We start from the raw sequence: 18,511 nt of genomic DNA, 5'->3' as shown, positions 1-18,511 counted from the left end.
GGTGTCTGCCACTCCTTGCTGTTCTCCTGGTTTCCTGTCCTGAAATTCCATTTTCAGGCTCTCTTTAAGTAGTTGTTAATGTTAGACTGCATTTGGCCTACTAGTTGGGTTGGGGCCTACTATCGGTGTCTGCCACTCCTTGCTGTTCTCCTCCACTGAACAAAGCTGTGCCGCCTGTTTACTACGGTTGCCAATTTTGAACTGCATTTCGACTACTTACTGATTTGGGCCTACTCTCTGTGTCAGCCTCTCATTCCATTTGTCCTCCACTGCAATGCCCCCTGGTTAGTCCTGTGTTACCAATTTTGAACTGCATTTAGCCAACTTTATTCTTTGGGCCTATATCTGTGTTTCCTCCTCATCCTGCCCATTGCCCAGCCAGTGATAGATGAGTCTGCTGGTACATTGACCCATAACGCAAAATTCCCCGTGCACGCTACACAGCAAGATTGTGACCCTGCTGAAAGTCAGGTTCCTCTTCCCGCATGCCATACCACCTTACATGGGGACAAAGAGGAAGGTGCAGATGAAAGTGCAGGTTCCTTCATCAGGTGGGGGGAGGAATACTAGTTGGCGACGTCACTGGCACAGGGCCTCTCATAGTACGCAAAAGTGTTGCTGCCGGTGGGAGGCGCCCCCGCCGTGCAAACACAGCGCTGTACTTTGAGGGACCCTGTGCCAGTGCCAATGCCAACGAGTGGGCCCCCCCTGCTTGGTCAGGATCACAGCACTTGCAAAGTTGAAATACTTACCTCTCCCTGCTCCACTGCCGTGACGTGGTCCAGATTTCCTGGGCCCACTAAATACTTGAACCAGCCCTACCCCCCACAACTTTAGCCAAATGACCCCCAATTTCAAATGCCTTCCAATTATTATAAGCTAAATTACGATTGACAAGCTTCTGTAACAAGAATGAATGTTTTTGCCATTAAAATGGGCAGTGTAGGTGTTTTCCTGGCCTCCACTCACTGCCGACTATGCTCCCCCATTGACTTGCATTGGGTTTCGTGTTTCGGGCGATACCCAACTTTTCGGGATAATCGGCCGATTCCACTCGACTCGACTTCTAAGATAGTCGGGTTTCGCGAAACACGGCTCGACTCTAAAAAGGTCAAGGTCGCTCAACCCTACTCGTGACACCTCCATGGCCTCATGTAACTCGGGCGCCTGGACTGGAGATTCCAAAGGTTTGGCGAAGGTGGGAGCTAGCCAAAACCTTTGCCTACACTGGGCTCGCTCTAACCTCCGCTTGGTAAACCGGAGGTCAGTACGAGTGGATCCAGCTTATAGCTCCTCCAGTGTGGCGGAAATCTCCCTAGTGGCCCTAGCGTCCTTCACATGGTCAGCCAGCCACCTTCAAAATACCGGGATGAGAGATTTATCTGGCCACTCCAGCTCAGAGGCTAGAGTCCAGAAACGGACGGCAAAATGGCTGATCACGGACGACCCCTGATTCAAAGCCAGCAGTTGGAGCGCCGTATCATGGGTGACTCGAGGTCCTAAAAAGACCTGCTTCAGAGTGCTCAAGAACCGAGAAGCACTCTGCACCACATGATCGTCATGCTCCCACAGCGGCGTAGCCCACTCCAATGCCCTATCTGACAGCAGAGAGATTATAAATCTCACCTTTACTCGCTCTGAGGGAAAACGTGCAGCCAGAAGCTCGAGGTGTGTACCGCACTGGCTCACGAAACCCCTACAGGTTTTACTGTCACCAGAATATTTCTCTGGCAGCGGGAGATGGGATTGCGGTTACATCCACAGCTGAGGTTGCATGCTCGAGATTTGCCAACCTGCCCTCCAGCTGCTGAATGTACCCCTGCAATCGCTGTTTGTCCACCATTACTAGCCAGACCCTGGCGCTAGTATACTGTTAGGGCTGGCGGAACACATTGAGTAAATATATATGGTAAATAGGTGCGTTCGCAACCCGGGGTCCACCGTGCAGGAGAGAAACCTGCTGCTAGCAAATGGCGCTGCTATATGGCAGTATAAGTGAACTCTGTTACTTCACAGAATCACAAAGATATGAAAACTCTGTGCCCTGTTAAGCTCACAGAGGATCACAGCTACCTAACTGAGCAAAAGCAAACAGTGGTCATGCAGTCAGCCTAGCACACGAACAAGTCCTCTCCGGTGGAGCCGGAATTCTAGTGGCTATACGCCAGCCCTGAATCCATACACACAAAACTCCTCACCAGAGGTGCCGGTATTCTAGGGGCTTATTTCAGCCAACCCTGACCACATGCATACATGACCACAAGATAGCAAAGCTCATAATGCAGGTTGATACTAGCGCATGGCCGTGCGGCCATGCAAACCTTTTATAGCTGCAGCAGAAAAGGACCTTCCTAGTGGTCCAATAGGAGCTGCTACAGGACTTGAGCTTGTGACCCCCAACCTCCAATGAGAGGTCCTCTCATGGGCATGCTTAGTGTGTGCAAAGCAGGACTTAGTCCCAGAAAAGCCTGCTCGCCGTTGACCAGTGCTGGCTACAAAAGCAGAGCCTGGAAAGGCAGCAGTAACCCTCTGCACAGTATCAGGCTGAGCGAGATGCTGGGACCGACGTCTCCGCTGAGCAGGCTCCACTGCAGCTGATGTAGAATGGGAGACCGCAGCAGACATGGCTCGAGATTCCCCCTTTGTAGTGGCGGGAACTCGACACCTAACACTAACCACCCAGACTTGGGTCAGAAAAGCGCTCTATTAGCACACGGCGCCACACTGGCGGTCACAGCAATAAGACTGTATCATGTGTTAAGTGCTGATAGCTCTGTCGGGCGCTAGATAGCAAACATCCACCATATGCGAGCAGTCAAACACTAGGGAGGGGATGACTAATGAGCGACTTTCACACATCAACACACACATGTTTTCAAGTATACACTAGCACATGGCCGAGCAGCCATGCAAACCTTTTAAAGCAGCAGTGCTACGGGACCTTCCAGATGGTCCAATAGGAGCCGCAACAGGACCTGAGCATGTGACCCCCGACCTCCAATGGGAGGTCGTCCCATGGGCATGCTCAGTATGGGAAAAGCAGGACTTAGTCCCAGAAAGACCTGCTCACTGTTGATCAGTGTTTGCTACAAAGGCAGAGCCTGGAAGGGCAGCAGTAACCATTTGCACAGTATCAGCCTGAGCGAGACATTGGGACCGACGTCTCCGCTTAGCATGCTCCACTGAGGCTGGAGAAGAATGGGAGGCCACAGCAGAGATAGTTTGAGATTCCCCCTGTGCAGAGGCGGGAACTCGCCACCTAACACACTCCTTGTGAATCTCCCCCAAATTTTTGAATGGCCTTTTCTTACCAATCCTTTCAAGGCTGCGGTTATCCGGTTGTATGTGCACCTTTTTCTACCACACTTTTTCCTTCCATTCAATTTTCCACTAATACGCTTGGATATAGCACGCTGTGAACAGCCAGCTTCTATAGCAATTACCTTTTGTGGCTTATCCTCCTTGTGGAGTGTGTCAATGACTGCCTTCTGGACATATGTCAAGTTAGCAGTCTTCCCCATGATTGTGCAGCCTACTGAACCCGACTGAGGGACCTTTTTAAATGCTTAGGAAACCTTTTCTAGCATTTTTTGTTAAGTATTCTAATTTCCCGAGATAAAAATTTTTGGTTTTTCATTGGCTGTAAGACATAATCATCAACCTTAACAGAAACAAATGCTTGAAATAGATCAGTCTATTTGTAATTACTCTATAAAATATATGAGTTTAACTTTTTGTATTAAAGAACTAAAATAAATTAACTTTTTAATGATATTCTAATTTTGTGAGAAGCACCTGTATATATCTGTGTCTTGGAATGTCCTCTTTATGTCTGTCTTGGAATGTCCTTTCAATAGAGAGAATTACAGTTAAACATTCCAGCGCATGTCCATATCTAGCTGGTGTGTGAATGAACAAGTATAAATGAACATATGTTAATGGGGACGAGTTAGAGTATTTTGTGATAATGTGTTAATGATAATAAAGGAGCAATATATAGATAACAATGATATGGGTCCAACAACATCAGAGAACTCAACCTGGCAAGGAAACCATTCTGAACATGTCCAGCTACGATGACTAGTTCCGAGGACAAACTACCGTATATACTCGAGTATAAGCCGACCCGAGTATAAACCGACCCCCCTAATTTTGCCACAAAAAACTGGGAAAACTTAATGACTTGAGTATAAGCCTAGGGTGGGAAATGCAGCAGCTACCAGTAAATGTCAAAAGTAAAAATCGATAGCAATAAAAGAAAAATTAATTGAGACATCAGTAGGTTAAATGTTTTGAATATCCATATTGAATCAGCAGCCCCATATAATTCTCCATACAGTTTGTGATGGGCCCCATAAGATGCTCCATATTAAAATATGCCCCATATAATCCTGCATAAAGGTTAATAATGGCCCCATAAGATGCTCCATAAAGATATTTGCCCCATATAGTGCTGCACAAACCTTGATTATGGCCCCATAAGATGCTCCATACAGACACTTGCCCCATATAATGCTCCACAAATGTTAATTATGGCCCCATAAGATGCTCCATAAAGATATTTGCCCCTTATAGTGCTGCACAAATGTTATGACCCCATAAGATGCTCCATACAGACACTTGCCCCATACAATGCTGCACAAACGTTGATTATGGCCCAATACAGTCACTTGCCCTATATAGTGCTGCACAAACATTGATTATGGCCCCATAAAGACACTTGCCCCATATAGTGATGCACAAATGTTGATTATGGCCCCATACAGACACTTGCCCCATATAGTGCTGCAACAGACACTTGCCCCATATAGTACTGCACTAACGTTGATTATGGCCCCATAAGATGCTCCATATAGACACGTGCCCCATATAGTGCTGCACAAACGTTATGGCCCCATAAGATGCTCCATACAGACACTTGCCCCATATAGTGCTGCACAAACGTTATGGCCCCATAAGATGCTCCAGACACTTGCCCCATTTGCTGTTGCTGCGATAAAAAAAATCACATACTCACCTCTCCATTGCTCAGGCCCCCGTCACTTTCAATATTCAATATAATGGGGCGGGGAGTGCTGCGCAATATTCACTTGCTTCCCGTTCCAGTGCCGCTCTGTCTTCAGCATCTTCTGCAGTGACGCTCAGGTCAGAGGGCGCGGTGACGTGATTAGTGCGCGCCCTCTGCCTGAACGTCAGTGCAGAAGACACTGAAGATGGAGCGACACCAGAACGAGGAGCAAGTGAATATTGCGCAGCACTCCCCACCCCATCATACTCACCTGCTCCTGGCGCTGTGCAGTCCCTGCTTCCCCGCAGCTTCTTCCTGTACTGAGCAGTCACTGTTACCGCTCATTACAGTAATGAATATGCGGCTCCACCCCTATGGGAGATGGAGCCACATATTCATTACTCTAATGAGCGGTACAATGTGACCACTCAGTACCGGAAGAAGCTGGGGCACCGGGAAGCCAGGGACCTGCAGGGACCGCACCAGGAGCAGGTGAGTATAATTAGACAGTCCCCGCTCCCCCTCCCCTGCCGACCCCTGGGTATGACTCGAGTATAAGCCGAGAGGGGGACTTTCAGCCCCCAAAAATGGGCTGAAAATCTCAGCCTATACTCGAGTATATACGGTAATTGATTTTCTATTTATTTCTCCATTTATTATCTGGGCCTCCTGATGAACCAAATATGAGGAAACCGGTATGAAAAGCGAAGGATAAGTAGTCTATGATCAGTAACTTGAGATATTTATTGTAAATACTAGCAGTATATTACTATCTATCATTAATTATAGTCATAGAGGGAGGCTATATCTCACCCTCTATAAACCATGGAGAAATCATTGTTAGTGGTTTCCGTTGGATTATCACTGCATTTGATCATCATTACTCTATCACCATAGAGGAATATTTTATCTTCTCCTCTGCAACCTTTGCGTATCCATCCTCAATACTCTTTATGTCTGACCTTTATCCATGCTATATACAATAAAGTCTTGAATTGCATTGGTAAATACAGGGTAATGTAGGGACAGGCTCCGTTGAAAAGGGTAGTCATTCACTAAGTGCCAACCTCCAGGGATAGCCAGTTGTATCACATCAGGATAACACTGTAAGGTACATTAGGAGCTTAGTTGTTGTCTGGTGTTATTAAGACATTTATCTACCCTTTGAGGGATTATTTTTGTATTGTTTGGGTATTTGAACCTTACATTAGATTTGTTCAATGGTAGATGTGAAAGAACTACTACCTTTCTCAGGAATCAACAGCAGGTGAAATCTGGAAATTGAGCAGTTAGGCTTCCAGGAAAAAATAAATTGTTCACAAATACCTCACACAAGCATATCCCATGGACAATGGAGGTTTTACCGTTACGGTGTAGGTACATTTCAAGTTATATTGCAATTACAGAGTATACGTAATAAACAGATGAGAGGTTGTTAAATTTTAAGATTAAAAAAAGACAGATTATGGCTCAGAATCATCAATGCAATTACCATAATCCAGAATTCTAGCATAAAGTGTTTTGAAAAGTTGCTAAAGTTACATCAAAATTGTTCGAGCTGAGGCAGGACATGGGCAGTGGCACAACACCACAGATTTTCTAATTTATGATGAGCTGTGATTTACCTTGCTTCAGAAATTTTTCTCCAGTTCATGATTGGAGTAAGATTTGTGGTGAAGCGCATTGATGCATATATCACTTTTCAGATCTGCTTAGTAAGAGGCATGTGTTCTGACACCCCGTATCTAGACCAGCATGAACAACACTGATCTTGATAAATTGGGGTCAATGTATTTTATTCTAAGACTATGGCTACAAAGAGACAAATGTCTGAATTCATTAAAGTATTTATTCCAAAATTCTAGGGTAAAAAGCTATAAAAAGTGGCTGAATTTTTCAACAAAAAAATGTGTGATTTTCATTAAGAGGTGTGCGCCTCTTATTGCATCAGGTGACTCCTCCATTTTCCCTCATCAATAATGCCGGTCTTGATGAATCAGAGCCTAAAAGTTGCATATGACCTATATACATTATATAGTTGGCATGTTCTACTGAAATTAATGGGTAAATTTAATTTACTGTGTATGGGAAACTTAACATTTTTGTGATGGGACCTATTGACTTGAAATCAGATATAATTTTAATGAATTTGACAAACAATGCTCAAGCTTTTATAAAGATGAGATTGAATATTTTGTAAAAACTAAATAATCTATCCAATTTCTTTTGTATTTAGTGTAATTTGTACTACTGGCATATCAGCATTTTGTTTGACAAAGTATGTTGAGGAAAACAGTTATTTGGTGTCCAGTGCTCCAGGTACCCAGTCACTACCTAGTATTTCTCCAATTGCGCATATAGTATGTCACTTTAATTTCCTTCACTTCCATGTTATTTTGGCATTTTGTATATGATTCCCAGACTCTTTGCTTAGCATCATATTGGTTCATTTTTGCTTGTAGAATTTACCTTCCATGGCATTACCTGTTTATTGCACATATTGTGAATATATTGTACTATGATTAACTATATATCAGGCAGTTTTCCTTTTATATTTTCTTCTCCACATGTGTCTCTAATGATGGTGTTTATTAGTCCTGCAGGCATTTTTTTTACATGTGTTTATACAGACTTTTTTTTTTTCATTCTATTCAATGCGAATAATTCTAAAATATATTCTTTCTATATGCTTTTAATTATCTGGTAGAATAAGCAAATATTAATAGCTCTTTGAAAGTGTTTTATTGATTAATTTCTTCATTGTGATGATTTCCTATTGATAGTTTATCAGTTTATTTTCCACTAGCTAACAGTGATTCCATTTATGATATAATCGCCTGTGGGTAATCTTTATGTAGCTTACAATGTACCATAGACTGACAATAAGATTGCTGGAAAGTAAATTTATACCTACAGCCAGCTTTCTACTTTTATTTAACAGTAGTTAAAATATCTTGATACTTTCCTATTGTCATCTGTTCACAAGGGTGAAAGTTGTAAAAATAATGGCTTATTTATTAGAATCTTGTTGTTACAGAATTACTGCATATTTTTGCATAGTATATAGAGAGATAAAGCAATACCTTTTTGCATTTTCAACAACATCCAAAGCACTGTTTGCAGTCATATGTTCTATTCTGCTATTAGTTCTGCTAAACTATTTAGACAGACCATCTAGTAGTTTAACTGTAAGGGTGGCAGCATACAGTCATGGCCAAAAGTATTCACACCCCTGCAATTCTGTCAGATAATACTCAGTTTCTTCCTGAAAATGATTGAAAACACAAATTCTTTGTTATTATTATCTTCATTTAATTTGTCTTAAATGAAAAAAACACAAAAAGAACTGTCCTAAAGCCAAATTGGATATAATTTAACACCAAACATAAAAAAGGGGGTGGACAAAGGTATTGGCACCCTTTGAAAAATCATGTGATGCTTCTCTAATTTGTGTAATTAACAGCACCTGTAACTTACCTGTGGCACCTAACAGGTGTTGGCAATAACGAAATCTCACTTGCAGCCAGTTGACATGGATTAAAGTTGACTCAACCTCTGTCCTGTGTCCTTGTGTGTACCACATTGAGCATGGAGAAAAGAAAGAAGTCCAAAGAACTGTCTGAGGACTTGAGAAACCAAATTGTGAGGAAGCATGAGCAATCTCAAGGCTACAGGTCCATCTCCAAAGACCTGAATGTTCCTGTTTCTACCGTGCGCAGTGTCATCAAGAAGTTTGCAGCCCATGTCACTGTGGCTAACCTCCCTAGATGTGGACAGAAAAGAAAAATTGACAAGAGATTTCAATGCAAGATTGTGCGGATGTTGGATAAAGAACCTCGACTAACATCCAAACAAGTTCAAGCTGCCCTGCAGTCCGAGGGTACAACAGTGTCAACCCGTACTATCCGTCGGCGTCTGAATGAAAAGGAACTGTATGGTAGGAGACCCAGGAAGACCCCACTTCTTACCTCGAGACATAAAAAAACCAGGCTCGAGTTTGCCAAAACTTACCTGAAAAAGCCTAAAACGTTTTGGAAGAATGTTCTCTGGTCAGATGAGACAAAAGTAGAGCTTTTTGGGCAAAGGCATCAACATAGAGTTTACAGGAGAAAAAAAGAGACATTCAAAGAAAAGAACACGGTCCCTACAGTCAAACATGGCAGAGGTTCCCTGATGTTTTGGGGTTGCTTTGCTGCCTCTGGCACTGGACTGCTTGTCCGTGTGCATGGCATTATGAAGTCTGAAGACTACCAACAAATTTTGCAGCATAATGTAGGGCCCAGTGTGAGAAAGCTGGGTCTCCCTCAGAGGTCATGGGTCTTCCAGCAGGACAATGACCCAAAACACACTTCAAAAAGCACTAGAAAATGGTTTGAGAGGAAGCACTGGAGACTTCTAAGGTGGCCAGCAATGAGTCCAGACCTGAATCCCATAGAACACCTGTGGATAGATCTAAAGATGGCAGTTTGCAGAAGGCACCCTTCAAATATCAGGGACCTGGAGCAGTTTGCCAAAGAAGAATGGTCTAAAATTCCAGCAGAGCATTGGAAGAAACTCATTGATGGTTACCGGAAGCGGTTGGTCGCAGTTATTTTGGCTAAAGGTTGTGCAACCACGTATTAGACTGAGGGTGCCAATACTTTTGTCTGGCCCATTTTTGGAGTTTTGTGTGAAATGATCAATGTTTTGATTTTTGCTTCATTCTCTTTTGTGCTTTTTCATTTAAGACAAATTAAATGAAGATAATAATATCAAATAATTTGTGTTTGCAATCATTTTCAGGAAGAAACTGAGTATTATCTGACAGAATTGCAGGGGTGTGAATACTTTTGGCCATGACTGTATATAGTGCCTTGCAAAATTATTCGGCTCCCTTGAACTTTTCAACCTTTTCACACATATCATGCTTCAAACATAAAGATACCAAATGTAAATTTTTGGTGAAGAATCAACAAGTGGAACACAATTGTGAAGTTGAACGAAATTTATTGGTTATTTTATATTTTTCTGGAAATACAAAAACTGAAAAGTTGGCAAATTTTGGATTTTGAAGAAATCAAGTGTGGAGACACGGGAGTCAGCGGTGCCCTGCTCCGCTTGTCGAAACTGCATTCACCAAGGATCATCCCGCCCAACTCCCGCTCTTCTTTTAACTTGAGCATAATGCTACTCAGATAATACAGAGTGGCAGTGCTTTATTAAACCACAAAACAGGCAGATAACATATAGAACAGTCCCAGCAAAATACCCCATGATGGTGCACATTACAGAGTCTCATCCTTCCGCTGACTCGCCAGGATATTAGTAGCTGTTACTTCAGAGCTCCCAGGGTTGACTACTTCACTTATGACAGGCATGCAGAGATGAGGTAGTAACAAGTGTAGGAAGATGACAGTCCATTCAGGTACAAAGCCAGTTGACCGGGGGGTCACAACCTGGCTTCATCTTCCAGGGTCGATTATCCCACTTGTGGCACACACTGATAGGAGGTAATGAAAAGTATAAGAACAGTCCATTCAGGTCCAAGGCCAATTGACCTGAGGGTCACAACCTGGCTTCTCCTAACATCTCCATGGTGCCAGGCGGCCAATGGGTCCCAATCCTGTTTTTTCTCTAAACTTATCCATGGTTTAGTAATCGTCAATGGAGCAGATCTGTATTATTCCAGCTGGGGCCGATGTTCCCTAAACCGGCATCCTGTAGAATTATAAATCTGTGTCCCTCATGATGGAACCATGATGTCTTGGCAGCAGTCCTGTAGACTCTCCCGGATGTTTAGATGTCTTGGCAGAATCTCTGGCTATCTCTCTCTCTGTCTCTCAATAGAGGCATGTAACCTCTTTTTATACTTAACAAGTGTCCTTCATTCATTATTGACATAAAGGGTAAGAATGGAGATTAAGTAGCATTACTTGATTATTTAACCTATTTGCACTGTTTTTCCTCCTCTGTTTCCAAATTCACCAAACTATCTGCCCTACACAATGCATAATTAGCATATCAGTAAACATCACTAGTAATCAAGGATAAAAGCACAATATGTCATATGAAATGTCAATATTACAGGCTTACACAAGCAAAAGTCTGTTTTCTTGACCAACATCTAAATTCAAAAGTCAACATAAAGATAACAGTCTATTCTTCATGGTTTGCTAAAAATAGTCATCTGGTTAATTATGATACAATGCTGTTTCTCCACATTGTGCCTTTAACCCCTTTCTGACCTTGGACGGGATAGTACGTCCGAGGTCAGGTCCCCTGCTTTGATGTGGGCTCTGGCGGTGAGCCCACATCAAAGCCGTGACATGTCAGCTGTTTTGAACAGCTGACATGTGCGTGCAATAGCGGCGAGTGGAATCGCGATCCACCTGCCGCTGTTAACTATTTAAATGCTACTGTCAAACGTCTGGATTTGCGCTCATTGCTGACCCCGTCACATGATTGGGGGTCAGTGATGCGTCGGCATAGTAACCAGAGGTCTCCGTGAGACCTCTATGGCTGCTGATTCCGGCTTGCTGTGAGCGCCACCCTGTGGTCTATGCTCATAGCAAGCCTGTAATTCAGTTACATAGGAGCGATCTGATGATCGCTGCTATGTAGCAGAGCTGATCAGGCTGTGACAGCTTCTAGCCTCCCATGGAGGCTATTGAAGCATGGCAAAAGTAAAAAGTTTAAATCACCCCCCTTTCGCCCCATTCAAAATACAGGATGCGGGTGACTTCCTCGTGGGTCAAATGTTATCAGCTCGCAGGCCAGAGTTTGACACATTTGTCCTGGACTCATAAAGGCTATGAACTTTTGTCAGATATATACCAGGTAAATGTACTCCAGATCACGGCATAGTCTATAGGTGAACAAAGTAATATTGATATTTTGTTTAACAAGCTTTTTCAGGCTTATATAGCAACAAAATGTGCCCAAGAAGATGTAATAACCTATGGGTGAGCAATATAATACCGATACATTTTTAGACAATTTTTTTCAGGGCTAACCCTAAACATGACATACAAAGTCATCCACAACCTGTGGAAGTATATAATTCCACATGGGTTAATTCATAGTTTTAATGCCTTCAGTGTGAATGTACAATTTTTATAGTCACGAAAATACAGAAAAATCTTTAAACGAGAAGGTGTGGTGTCCAAACTTTTGGTCTATACTATATATATATATATATATATATATATATATATATACACACACACATATATATATAAACACATACAGTGGGTAAGGAAAGTATTCAGACCCCTTTACATTTTTCAATATTTGTTTCATTGCAGCCATTTGGTAAATTCAAAAAAGTTCCTTTGTTCTCATTAATGTACACTCTGCACCCCATTTTGACTGAAAAAAGAATGTAAGCATTTTTGCATATTTATTTAAAGAGAAAAACTGAACTATCACATGGTCATAAATATTCAGACCCTTTGCTTAGACACTCATATTTAAGTCACATGCTGTCCATTTCCTTGTGACCCTTCTTTAGATGGTTCTACTCCTTCATTTGATTCCAGCTGTTTTTAATTAAACGGATAGGACTTGATTTGGCAAGGCACACACCTGTCTATGTAAGACCTCAGAGCTCAGAGAGCATGTCAGACCAAATGAGAATCATGACTCTGAGGTCAAAGGAACTGTCCAAGGAGTTCAGAGACAGAATTGTGGCAAGGCACAGATCTGGCCAAGGTTACAAAAGAATTTCTGCAGTACTCAAGGTTCATAAAAGCACAGTGGCCTCCATAATCCTTAAATGGAAGAAGTTTGGGCCACCAGAAGTCTTGCTAGACCTGGCCGTCCAGCCAATCTGAGCAATCGTGGGAAAAGAGCCTTGGTGAAAGAGGTAAAGAAAAACCCCAAGACCACTGTGGCTGAGCTCCAGAGATGCAGTATGGAGATGGGGCAAAGTTCCACAAAGTCAACTATCACTGCAGCCCTCCACCAGTCGGGTCTTCATGGCAGAGTGGCCTGACAAAAGCAGAAGACATATGAAAGTCAGCATGAAGTTTGCTAAAAAACACATGAAGGACTCCCAGACTATGAGAAATAAGATCTCTGGTCTGATGAGATGATGAGATGAAGATAGACCTTTTTAGTGATAATTTTAAGCAGTATGTGCGCCCAATACAATCCCAACAGTGAAACATGGTGGTGGCAGCATCATACTACGGTGTTTTCAGGTGCAGGGACAGGACGACTGGTTGCCACTGAAGGAATCATGAATGCAGCCATGTACAGAGATATCCTGGATGATAACCTCTTCCAGAGTGCTCTGGACCACAGAATTGGCAGAAGGTTCACCTTCCAACAAGACAGTAACCCTAAGCACATAGCTAAAATATCAAAGTAGTGGCTTCAGAACAACTCTGTGACCATTCTTGACTGGCCCAGCCAGAGCCCTGATCTAAACCCAATTGAGCATCTCTGGAGAGACCTGAAAGTGGCTGTTTACCAACGTTCACCATCCAACCTGATGGAATTCGAGAGGATCTGCAAGGAAGAATGTCAGAGGATCCCCAAACCCAGGTGTGAAAAACTTGTTGCATCATTTCCAAGAAGACTCATGCCCGTACTAGCTCAAAAGGGTGCTTCTACTCAATACTGAGCAAAGGGCTTGAGGACTTAAGACCATGTGATATTTCATTTTTTTCTTTTTGATACATTTGCAAAAAGAATCTACATTTGTGTTTTCTTTCAGTCAAGAGTGATTAATGAGAAAAAATGAACTTTTTTTGAATTTACCAAATGGTTGCAATGAAACAAAAGTGAAGATTGTAAAAGGGTCTGAATACTTTCCGTACCCACTGTATATATCATGCACAAGCTTTTGGAAATTCAGCAAAGTAAAATAGCTGCCTAAAAAGAACATAATGAATAAAAATAGAATTAGCATGAAATAAAATAGATATACCCACAGAGTCAAGGTAATATAAGAGAATATTTGACATTATAAAATAAAAAAAAATCCATAATATTGCACAAAATGCATTATCACACTTTGACTGTGAGCTAACTTTAAGAAAATAAAAAGAAAATTGATGTTTCCTAGTAAGCTTTATTGCCCTATTTTACATTTATATAGTATCTAGTTTAGTGACACAATGATATATTGCTTTTGTACCAAAAATACTGTACATTCAGTGTGCTGTAACCAGAGGCTATCTCCAAACTCAAGTAATTATTTGAGTGATATAAACTGCAATATGATTCAGAATAATAATGTGCTCAGCTGCTTTCTAGAGGATTTCAGTTTTGACACAAATTAGTTCTTTGAGAAGAGAATAAAAAATATAGTGAGCTGCAATTAGTGCTCAATAAGTAAGTCTCCAGAATAACTGTGTATAAATGATAGAATATTCACTCTTCGTCATGTTGGATGCCTGGTATTTATAGATATGATTAGTGTTTAATGTGGTACAATGCCATTTTCAAGTGTGAACTGGGTTATCGCATTCGGAACAAAAGTGATAGAAAAATATTGCCTAGTATGCGTACAATTAAAGATTTCAAGACAAGTCATCCAAGAAATCCAATATTATTTAAACTGACTCACTATTAATAATATACTGTATATAAGCAAGCTCTGTGTAAGTTCTAAAAAACATTTTTTAATCAAATAAGGTATTAAAATATACAAACACATTTGATAAAATTTCTCTTAGATAACAGGTGAAAAAAAATGTCCACTCCACAGTGAGAATGGAATTAAGAAAATTGTTATCTTATTCATCAGTCATAACATCAGTAATTACACATGTGAAATAGTAAAAAAAAACATCTCACCCATTTGTTGAAGTCCGTGCTATGGAATCCTTGCAAAGACATCAATCCTGCATTTACCTGTCCATTCTTTACAGTGGATCTTAGAAGATACCCTATTAGGCCCTAACAATACTGTACTGCTTCTGGTCATTCCAAAGCTCCAGCCCTGAAAAAGGCAGACAATATGTGGCCCTACATAGAAAAAACCCTACACTTGTCCTGTCTGCCTCCCAATGCTTTTATTTTTATCAGGATCATCAGGGGAGAAAAGTGCACATAGCAGATATTTAAGGGCTATGGTGCCAGTATCTTAGTGGTGGATACGGTAGTTACCAGTGTACAATTTCCACGACTAGGATACTGCACATTTCTCACCTGATGATCCTGCTAGGAAGAAACGCATCAAAAGGCATGCAGGGCAAGTTTATAACATTTTCCACATAGGGCCAGACATGGATTTCCCTTTTTCGGGGCAGCAGCTTTGGAATGACCATTGCCAGTACAGTATTATTAGGGCCCAATAGAGTATCTTCCCCCCACTGAAAAGAATGGACAGTATATGCAGGATTGATGTCTGTACAAGCATCCCATACCCCCATACCCTGGACATTGACAAATGGGTGAAATGGATTTGTTTTTTACTAGTTCCCATGTGTAATCACTGATGTTAACACTGATAATATCACTGATAAATATATATATATATATATATATATATATATAAAAGTTGAATTATCCGTGCCATTGTAAGGAGAGACATAGTAACATAGTAACATAGTAACATAGTTAGTAAGGCCGAAAAAAGACATTTGTCCATCCAGTTCAGCCTATATTCCATCATAATAAATCCCCAGATCTACGTCCTTCTACAGAACCTAATAATTGTATGATACAATATTGTTCTGCTCCAGGAAGACATCCAGGCCTCTCTTGAACCCCTCGACTGAGTTCGCCATCACCACCTCCTCAGGCAAGCAATTCCAGATTCTCACTGCCCTAACAGTAAAGAATCCTCTTCTATGTTGGTGGAAAAACCTTCTCTCCTCCAGACGCAAAGAATGCCCCCTTGTGCCCGTCACCTTCCTTGGTATAAACAGATCCTCAGCGAGATATTTGTATTGTCCCCTTATATACTTATACATGGTTATTAGATCGCCCCTCAGTCGTCTTTTTTCTAGACTAAATAATCCTAATTTCGCTAATCTATCTGGGTATTGTAGTTCTCCCATCCCCTTTATTAATTTTGTTGCCCTCCTTTGTACTCTGTCTAGTTCCATTATATCCTTCCTGAGCACCGGTGCCCAAAACTGGACACAGTACTCCATGTGCGGTCTAACTAGGGATTTGTACAGAGGCAGTATAATGCTCTCATCATGTGTATCCAGACCTCTTTTAATGCACCCCATGATCCTGTTTGCCTTGGCAGCTGCTGCCTGGCACTGGCTGCTCCAGGTAAGTTTATCATTAACTAGGATCCCCAAGTCCTTCTCCCTGTCAGATTTACCCAGTGGTTTCCCGTTCAGTGTGTAATGGTGATATTGATTCCCTCTTCCCATGTGTATAACCTTACATTTATCATTGTTAAACCTCATCTGCCACCTTTCAGCCCAAGTTTCCAACTTATCCAGATCCATCTGTAGCAGAATACTATCTTCTCTTGTATTAACTGCTTTACATAGTTTTGTATCATCTGCAAATATCGATATTTTACTGTGTAAACCTTCTACCAGATCATTAATGAATATGTTGAAGAGAACAGGTCCCAATACTGACCCCTGCGGTACCCCACTGGTCACAGCGACCCAGTTAGAGACTATACCATTTATAACCACCCTCTGCTTTCTATCACTAAGCCAGTTACTAACCCATTTACACACATTTTCCCCCAGACCAAGCATTCTCATTTTGTGTACCAACCTCTTGTGCGGCACGGTATCAAACGCTTTGGAAAAATCGAGATATACCACGTCCAATGACTCACCGTGGTCCAGTCTATAGCTTACCTCTTCATAAAAACTGATTAGATTGGTTTGACAGGAGCGATTTCTCATAAACCCATGCTGATATGGAGTTAAACAGTTATTCTCATTGAGATAATCCAGAATAACATCCCTCAGAAACCCTTCAAATATTTTACCAACAATAGAGGTTAGACTTACTGGCCTATAATTTCCAGGTTCACTTTTAGAGCCCTTTTTGAATATTGGCACCACATTTGCTATGCGCCAGTCCTGCGGAACAGACCCTGTCGCTATAGAGTCCCTAAAAATAAGAAATAATGGTTTATCTATTACATTACTTAGTTCTCTTAGTACTCGTGGGTGTATGCCATCCGGACCCGGAGATTTATCTATTTTAATCTTATTTAGCCAGTTTCGCACCTCTTCTTGGGTTAGATTGGTGACTCTTAATATAGGGTTTTCATTGTTTCTTGGGATTTCACCTAGCATTTCATTTTCCACCGTGAATACCGTGGAGAAGAAGGTGTTTAATATGTTAGCTTTTTCCTCGTCATCTACAACCATTCTTTCCTCACTATTTTTTAAGGGGCCTACATTTTCAGTTTTTATTCTTTTACTATTGATATATATTTTACTATTGATATAGTTGAAGAACAGTTTGGGATTAGTTTTACTCTCCTTAGCAATGTGTTTCTCTGTTTCCTTTTTGGCAGCTTTAATTAGTTTTTTAGATAAAGTATTTTTCTCCCTATAGTTTTTTAGAGCTTCAATGGTGCCATCCTGCTTTAGTAGTGCAAATGCTTTCTTTTTACTGTTAATTGCCTGTCTTACTTCTTTGTTTAGCCACATTGGGGTTTTCCTATTTCTAGTCCTTTTATTCCCACAAGGTATAAACCGCTTACACTGCCTATTTAGGATGTTCTTAAACATTTCCCATTTATTATCTGTATTCTCATTTCTGAGGATATTGTCCCAGTCTACCAGATTAAGGGCATCTCTAAGCTGTTCAAACTTTGCCTTCCTAAAGTTCAATGTTTTTGTGACTCCCTGACAAGTCCCCCTAGTGAAAGACAGGTGAAACTGCACAATATTGTGGTCGCTATTTCCTAAATGCCCAACCACCTGCAGATTTGTTATTCTGTCAGGTCTATTAGATAGTATTAGGTCTAAAAGTGCTGCTCCTCTGGTTGGATTCTGCACCAATTGTGAAAGATAATTTTTCTTGGTTATTAGCAGAAACCTGTTGCCTTTATGGGTTTCACAGGTTTCTGTTTCCCAGTTAATATCCGGGTAGTTAAAGTCCCCCATAACCAGGACCTCATTATGGGTTGCAGCTTCATCTATCTGCTTTAGAAGTAGACTTTCCATGCTTTCTGTTATATTTGGGGGTTTGTAACAGACCCCAATGAGAATTTTGTTACCATTTTTCCCTCCATGAATTTCAACCCATATGGACTCGACATCCTCATTCCCTTCGCTAATATCCTCCCTTAAAGTGGACTTTAGACAAGACTTTACATAGAGACAAACCCCTCCTCCTCTCCGATTTTTACGATCCTTTCTAAACAGACTGTAACCCTGTAAGTTAACTGCCCAGTCATAGCTTTCATCTAACCATGTCTCGGTTATTCCCACTATGTCAAAGTTACCTGTAGATATTTCTGCTTCTAGTTCTTCCATCTTGTTTGTCAGGCTTCTGGCGTTTGCGAGCATGCAGTTTAGAGGATTTTGTTTTGTTCCAATCTCCTCACTGTGGATTGTTTTAGAAATGTTCTTACCT

This window comes from Ranitomeya imitator, chromosome 6 (genome assembly GCF_032444005.1).
Source record: "Ranitomeya imitator isolate aRanImi1 chromosome 6, aRanImi1.pri, whole genome shotgun sequence".
Classification (NCBI taxonomy): Eukaryota; Metazoa; Chordata; class Amphibia; order Anura; family Dendrobatidae; genus Ranitomeya; species Ranitomeya imitator.
The sequence above is the reverse complement of the archived record's forward strand: the minus strand, read 5'-3'. Positions refer to the sequence as shown.